This window comes from Epargyreus clarus, unplaced genomic scaffold (assembly GCF_041222505.1).
Source record: "Epargyreus clarus isolate Ecla_fem2 unplaced genomic scaffold, WU_Ecla_fem_2.2 ptg000025l, whole genome shotgun sequence".
NCBI classification, from domain to species: Eukaryota; Metazoa; Arthropoda; class Insecta; order Lepidoptera; family Hesperiidae; genus Epargyreus; species Epargyreus clarus.
In genome coordinates this window covers 3,720,001-3,727,500 of record NW_027332232.1, presented here as the reverse complement: position 1 = coordinate 3,727,500, position 7,500 = coordinate 3,720,001, and the positions used below count along the sequence as shown (strand labels likewise).

General features: G+C 54.9%; 2 non-coding genes and 1 pseudogene across 2 annotated transcripts in view; all 3 read left to right on the top strand.

Moving 5' to 3' along the window:
* Positions 1–1,586, top strand: part of LOC140752916 (small subunit ribosomal RNA) — a 1,903-nt gene extending 317 nt beyond the window's left edge. The window contains exon 1 of the ribosomal RNA XR_012103515.1: positions 1–1,586. This exon is cut by the window's left edge and continues 317 nt beyond it. This is a non-coding gene — a ribosomal RNA (small subunit ribosomal RNA).
* A 467-nt stretch (positions 1,587–2,053) lies between these two features.
* LOC140752869 (5.8S ribosomal RNA) lies at positions 2,054–2,210 on the top strand. The gene has a single exon (XR_012103478.1). It is a non-coding gene; the product is annotated as a 5.8S ribosomal RNA (ribosomal RNA).
* Positions 2,211–2,642: 432 nt separating this feature from the next.
* LOC140752873 (uncharacterized) overlaps positions 2,643–7,500 on the top strand; it is an 8,184-nt pseudogene continuing 3,326 nt past the window's right edge.

The window sequence follows — 7,500 nt, the reverse complement described above, 5'->3', positions numbered from 1 at the left end:
TCAAATGTCTGCCTTATCAACTTTCGATGGTAGTTTCTGCGACTACCATGGTTGTCACGGGTAACGGGGAATCAGGGTTCGATTCCGGAGAGGGAGCCTGAGAAACGGCTACCACATCCAAGGAAGGCAGCAGGCGCGCAAATTACCCACTCCCGGCACGGGGAGGTAGTGACGAAAAATAACGATACGGGACTCTTACGAGGCCTCGTAATCGGAATGAGTACACTTTAAATATTTTAACGAGGAACAATTGGAGGGCAAGTCTGGTGCCAGCAGCCGCGGTAATTCCAGCTCCAATAGCGTATACTAAAATTGTTGCGGTTAAAAAGCTCGTAGTTGCATTTGTGCGCCGCGCTGTCGGTGCACCGCATCCGCGGTGATACTGACACGTTTGCGGAGCATATCGTCGGTGAGCCGGCGGTAAAACGCCGGTTCAATATCAAAATCCTATCGCGGTGCTCTTCAGTGAGTGTCGAGATGGGCCGACAATTTTACTTTGAACAAATTAGAGTGCTCAAAGCGGGCTCAAAATGCTGCTTGAATATTTCGTGCATGGAATAATAGAATATGATCTCGGTTCTATTTTGTTGGTTTTCAGAACTCCGAGGTAATGATTAATAGGGATAACTGGGGGCATTCGTATTGAGACGTTAGAGGTGAAATTCTTGGATCGTCGCAAGACGAACATCAGCGAAAGCATTTGCCAAAGGTGTTTTCATCAATCAAGAACGAAAGTTAGAGGTTCGAAGGCGATTAGATACCGCCCTAGTTCTAACCGTAAATATGTCATCTAGCGATCCGCCGACGTTACTACAATGGCTCGGCGGGCAGCTTCCGGGAAACCAAAGATTTTGGACTCCGGGGGGAGTATGGTTGCAAAGCTGAAACTTAAAGGAATTGACGGAAGGGCACCACCAGGAGTGGAGCCTGCGGCTTAATTTGACTCAACACGGGAAATCTCACCAGGCCCGGACACCGGAAGGATTGACAGATTAACAGCTCTTTCTTGATTCGGTGGGTGGTGGTGCATGGCCGTTCTTAGTTGGTGGAGCGATTTGTCTGGTTAATTCCGGTAACGAACGAGACTCTAGCCTGCTAAATAGGCGTCGCCATTTAGGTGTGCTCGACTTCGGTCGTGCAACTCACTGGCGACGTATTAAAATTCTTCTTAGAGGGACCGGCGGCTTCGAGCCACACGAGATTGAGCAATAACAGGTCTGTGATGCCCTTAGATGTCCTGGGCCGCACGCGCGCTACACTGAAGGAATCAGCATGTTCTCCCAGGCCTAGAGGCCCGGGCAACCCGTTGAAACTCCTTCGTGCTGGGGATTGGGGTTTGCAATTATCCCCCATAAACGAGGAATTCCTAGTAAGCGCGAGTCATAAGCTCGCGTTGATTACGTCCCTGCCCTTTGTACACACCGCCCGTCGCTACTACCGATTGAATGATTTAGTGAGGTCTTCGGACCGACACGCGGTGGCTTCGCGGCCGTCGGCGTTGCTGGGAAGTTGACCAAACTTGATCATTTAGAGGAAGTAAAAGTCGTAACAAGGTTTCCGTAGGGGAACCTGCGGAAGGATCATTAACGTGTGTCACGACGCGTTCGCGCTCGTAATACGCAGACATTAATCCACAACATACCCATCCGACCGTCCGTCCGTCCGTCCATATTATGGATGGATGGATGGATGGACGGATCCGCCGTGCTCACCGATGTCGGCGATGGCGTATCGTACAGTCGTAGCGCTCGGGCGATTGTGTCCTCCGTTGCGACAAGGTCGTACGTCGTCGCTGGCGTCGCGCGTTCCCGCCGTCTCGGACGCAGAAAGGTAAAAATCCGCGCCCCGAGTCCGTGACAACGTGGAGTGCGCAGCGTGAGCGCGCGCGTGTACCGATAGCGGTTTTTTGGAGTCGCGCTAAGGCGTTAGCTCGCCGCGCGCGTTCTGAAAAGGTAACCACTTTAATGCACATTCATTCGAACGTGCATGTGACAAACGTTGAACGCACAAAAATGGTATTGCATTATCTTTAATTAGATATATGCGAAACAATTACCCTGGACGGTGGATCACTTGGCTCGCGGGTCGATGAAGAACGCAGTTAACTGCGCGTCATAGTGTGAACTGCAGGACACATTTGAACATCGACATTTCGAACGCACATTGCGGTCCGTGGAGAAACATCCAGGACCACTCCTGTCTGAGGGCCGGCTGTATAAAAACAAATATCACACTGTTCATTCGCACCGTTTGAACACTTGACGGTTCCGCGCGGTGCGCCACGGCGAGTCGCGTCGGTCCGTTTAAAAATTGTTTATCGCGTGCAAAATTGCGCGTACGCTTTGCGTCGTTCAAAGCGCGCCCGGAGCCCACCCGGAAAGCTCTATGCGACCCTTCGGTGTGCGATATGCGCTGCGTGCGTGTTGAGCGCTAAGAGGGCGAGCTGAAAGGCCGACGGGGTGTGCCTCCGCGTGTGCGCCGCGACGCGTTAGCGACGCGCGCTTTTCGGCGCGTCGTAGGCGGACTCGACGTCCGAAGTGCGTTTCGACGCCGTCGTCGCTGTCGCGCGTTTGTCGCGCGCACGGCGTACGTACGGCGTCGTATCGCTGACGGATATCGCGTCTGCCTCCATTTTTTATCGTTGGCCTCAGATCAGGGAGGATCACCCGCCGAATTTAAGCATATTAGTAAGCGGAGGAAAAGAAACTAACAAGGATTTCCTTAGTAGCGGCGAGCGAACAGGAAATAGCCCAGCACTGAATCCCGCGGTCGTACCGGTCGCGGGAGATGTGGTGTTCGGGAGGTTCCGTTTTCTCGCGGTCGTCACTCCTGTCCAAGTTCGTCTTGAACGGGGCCGTTTTCCCGTAGAGGGTGCCAGGCCCGTAGCGACGGAGCGCGTCCGCGAGAGGGACTCTCCTCAGAGTCGGGTTGCTTGAGAGTGCAGCCCTAAGTGGGTGGTAAACTCCATCTAAGGCTAAATATTACCGCGAGACCGATAGCGAACAAGTACCGTGAGGGAAAGTTGAAAAGAACTTTGAAGAGAGAGTTCAAGAGTACGTGAAACCGTTCAGGGGTAAACCTGCGAAACTCGAATGAACGAACGGAGAGATTCATCGTCATTCCGCGGCGTACGTGCGCGCGCCTCGATGTCGTCGGTTTCGATCGTGCGACACGGGTCGCGCACGTCGACGTCCGCGGACGGCGTGCACTTCTCTCTTAGTAATACATCGCGACCCGTTCGGAGTCGGCCTAAGCTTCGTCCCGGAGTCCAGTCGTCCAACGCAAGACGGACGGTTGGACGGTGGCGTTCGCCGGCCGGCTGTACCGGACGGTATTCAAACATTGTACGAATCGCGCACGCGTTAACGCGCGTCCGGCCCGACGCAAGATAACGTCGTCATCGACGTCCTGCCCGTGTGCGGACGTTGGTGCGGCGCGTCTGTTGTCGCAGCCATGCTGTCTCGGACAGTGCGCGTCTCTGTCAGCGATGATTCAGTTTCGGGCACTCGCAGGACCCGTCTTGAAACACGGACCAAGGAGTCTAGCATGTGTGCTAGTCATTGAGACTATACATAAAACTGAAAGGCGCAACGAAAGTGAAGGCGTGCGCTTGTCGCGCGCTCAGGGAGGATGGAGCGTCGGTCTTGATCGATCTCTCGCACTCCCGAGGCGTCTCGTTTCCAATCCGTGAATGCAGGCGCGCTCTGAGCACAGATGCTGGGACCCGAAAGATGGTGAACTATGCCTGGTCAGGTCGAAGTCAGGGGAAACCCTGATGGAGGACCGTAGCGATTCTGACGTGCAAATCGATCGTCGGAACTGGGTATAGGGGCGAAAGACTAATCGAACCATCTAGTAGCTGGTTCCGTCCGAAGTTTCCCTCAGGATAGCTGGCGTCGATTTGGACAGTCTCATCCGGTAAAGCGAATGATTAGAGGCATTGGGGCCGAAACGACCTCAACCTATTCTCAAACTTTAAATGGGTGAGAACTTCGGCTTACTCGAACGATGAAGCCGAAGATCTGATGACGGTGCCAAGTGGGCCAATTTTGGTAAGCAGAACTGGCGCTGTGGGATGAACCAAACGTAGTGTTAAGGCGCCTAAAAAACGCTCATGGGACACCATGAAAGGCGTTGGTCGCTCATGACAGCAGGACGGTGGCCATGGAAGTCGGAATCCGCTAAGGAGTGTGCAACGACTCACCTGCCGAAGCAACCAGCCCTGAAAATGGATGGCGCTGAAGCGTTTTGCCTATACACTACCGTTACGGGCAAGTGCGTAGTCTTTAATCGGATGACGTCATTATGCCGTAACGAGTAGGACGTGCGCGGCGGTGAGCGCAGAAGGGTCTGGGCGTGAGCCCGCCTGGAGCCGCCGTCGGTGCAGATCTTGGTGGTAGTAGCAAATACTCCAGCGAGGCCCTGGAGGACTGACGTGGAGAAGGGTTTCGCGTGAACAGTAGTTGCTCGCGAGTCAGTCGATCCTAAGCTCAAGGAGAGATCTTATGTCGATGTGGCGTGTTTGTTATTATTTCATTATAATATATAAATAACGCCCTTTGAGCGAAAGGGAATCCGGTTCCTATTCCGGAACCCGGCAGCGGAACCGTTTCAACAATCGTTCCCTCGTTTCAAAGCGAGTGTTCGACGGGGTAACCCAAAGTGGCCTGAAGACGCCGCCGAGGGGTCCGGGAAGAGTTTTCTTTTCTGCCTGAGCGTTCGAGTTCCATGGAATCCTATAGAAGGGAGATATGGTTCGGAACGCGAAGAGCACCGCATTTGCGGCGGTGTCCGGATACTCTCTGCGGACCTTGAAAATTCAGGTGAGGGATGTACGTGGAGATGTCGCGCCGGTTCGTACCCATATCCGCAGCAGGTCTCCAAGGTGAAGAGCCTCTAGTCGATAGAATAATGTAGGTAAGGGAAGTCGGCAAATTGGATCCGTAACTTCGGAATAAGGATTGGCTCTGAGGACCGGGGCGTGTCGGGTTTGGACGGGAAGCGGATGCGGCCTGTGCCGGGCCTGGTCGAAGCTTGCACGTCTCTCGGGGCGTGCGGGCGGAATCCGGACCCGCGTTCCGGCCTTCCGCGGATCTTCCTAGCCGTAAGGCCGCGTCTATTTAGTCTCGTGCTCGATCGGCGCGGTTCTGTACGACCGCCGTTCAACGGTCAGCTCAGAACTGGCACGGACAAGGGGAATCCGACTGTCTAATTAAAACAAAGCATTGCGATGGCCCTCGCGGGTGTTGACGCAATGTGATTTCTGCCCAGTGCTCTGAATGTCAACGTGAAGAAATTCAAGCAAGCGCGGGTAAACGGCGGGAGTAACTATGACTCTCTTAAGGGCCTGCCTGGGGCCTTCTGCGATTATATCGCGCGTTTGTACGACACGGCACAGACCACCTTAGCCGTGGGTAACGACCGCAGCGAGCCTGTAGTGGTAGGCAGAGGGGTCCGTCAAGGGGATCCGTTGTCCCCCTTGCTCTTCAACTTGGCGCTCGACGTCGTTCTGGCATCACTGCCGAAGGAAGTTGGATATAGGCTGGAAGGGGAGCGAGTCTCGGCTCTGGCCTATGCTGACGACCTAGTCCTGCTTGCAGGCTCGAAGGTGGGGATGCAGGAGGCGATCGACGCTGTGGCGAGGACGGGGGAGATGATGGGACTCCAGCTCAACCGGGAGAAGACCTCCGTGCTCTCGATGGTGCCGGATGGGAAACGCAAGAAGCCGCACTACGTCACGACGAGGAGCTTCAAGCTCGGCCGTCGTTGGCTTAGGCAGGTGGAAAGCGAGGAACACTGGCGCTATCTGGGAGTAGAGATGACATCTGCTGGATCCGTCACAATCGAGCAGGACGTAAAAAAGGCCCTCGAAAACATCAAGAAGGCCCCCCTAAAGCCGCAACAGCGATTAGAGGTTGTCAGAACTTACCTCATTCCGAGGTTCTTGCACGGCCTGGTGCTGGGCAACATCTCGGATGATAGGCTCAGGATGCTCGATGTGCAAATCCGGCACTCCGTGCGACAGTGGCTGAGGCTTCCGAAGGATGTGCCAATCGGCTACTTTCATGCTTCGACCAGGGACGGTGGCTTGGCGATCCCGTCGTTGAGGACATGCGTTCCGGACCTAATTGTACGTAGGTTCGGGAAGCTGGACTCGTCGCGATGGTCAGTGGCCAGAGCCGCGTCCAAATCTGATAAGATACGTCAGAAGCTGAAGTGGGCCGGGAGGCAGCTCCGGAAATTCTCTGCCGATGCCCCGAGGACCGGTGAGAGGACGGTGGCGCAGTATTGGCGAGACAATTTACATCAATCAGTCGACGGATTTGAGCTCAGAGAGTCGACGAAAGTCCCAGCATCCAATAAATGGATAACAAAGCCAATGGGGGACCTAAACGGCCGCGATTTCATCCAGTGCGTTCAGACCCACATTAACGCACTACCTTCTAGGGTGCGAAACACAAGGGGTCGTAGGACGGGACGTGAGTCGGAGTTGAACTGCCGTGCTGGCTGCATGGTTAGGGAGACGACGGCGCACACCATCCAACAATGCCATAGAACGCACGGCGGCCGTATATTACGCCATGACTGTGTCGCTAAGTATCTCAGCGAAGAATTGGGTAGGGCAGGATGGTCCGTTGAGCAGGAGCCTCGGATCGAAACCGCTGTCGGCGTCCGGAAGCCCGACATAATCGCCTCTCGGGGCGGCGGGGCGGGGGTCATTGTCGACGTGCAGGTGGTCTCGGGTCAGCGGCCGCTGGACGATGCGCACCGGGCCAAACGTTCTAAATACGGGGGGCACGGTGAGCTAGTCGAGAAGGTCGCCGATAGACTAGGACTCACCAAGGACCGCGTCGAAGTGACTTCCTGCACCGTCTCCTGGAGAGGCGTTTGGAGCCTCGGATCCTACCGGGAAATGAAGAGTCTCCTGGGGTTGAAGGAGCCCGTGTATGAACGGATTAGCGTTCTGGTTTTAAAAGGCTCGCACATGAACTGGTCACGCTTTAACCGGATGACGACCATGTGGTCGGATGAAGTTCGGGGCTGAGCGACCGGAGTCCTGTGGACTCGCTGGGCTCAGGTCTGGCCCTTGTGGTTCCGCTTCGAACGCAATACAGCTGCATTCGGTCCCCACACAATATCTGTGGAGCCACGGATACACCAACAGGCCAAATGTAGCTAGCGACGATACCTGATGGGGACAGTCGCCTCGTTATCTGTAATGATTAAAATTGTTGTTACTAATAGCGGGGAGCGCTGCATAAATAGCCAAATGCCTCGTCATCTAATTAGTGACGCGCATGAATGGATTAACGAGATTCCCACTGTCCCTATCTACTGGCAGCAGACCCGGAAACGGGGGGGGGGCTGTGGAAGAGAAGGCCCGGAAGGACTTCCATGAGGCCCGCAGTATATATAGACGACGGATGACTGAAACTGAACAACAGTTTATGAGGGATGTGGCTGAGACCGGAAACGAGGATCCGTGGGGCCTTGCCTACC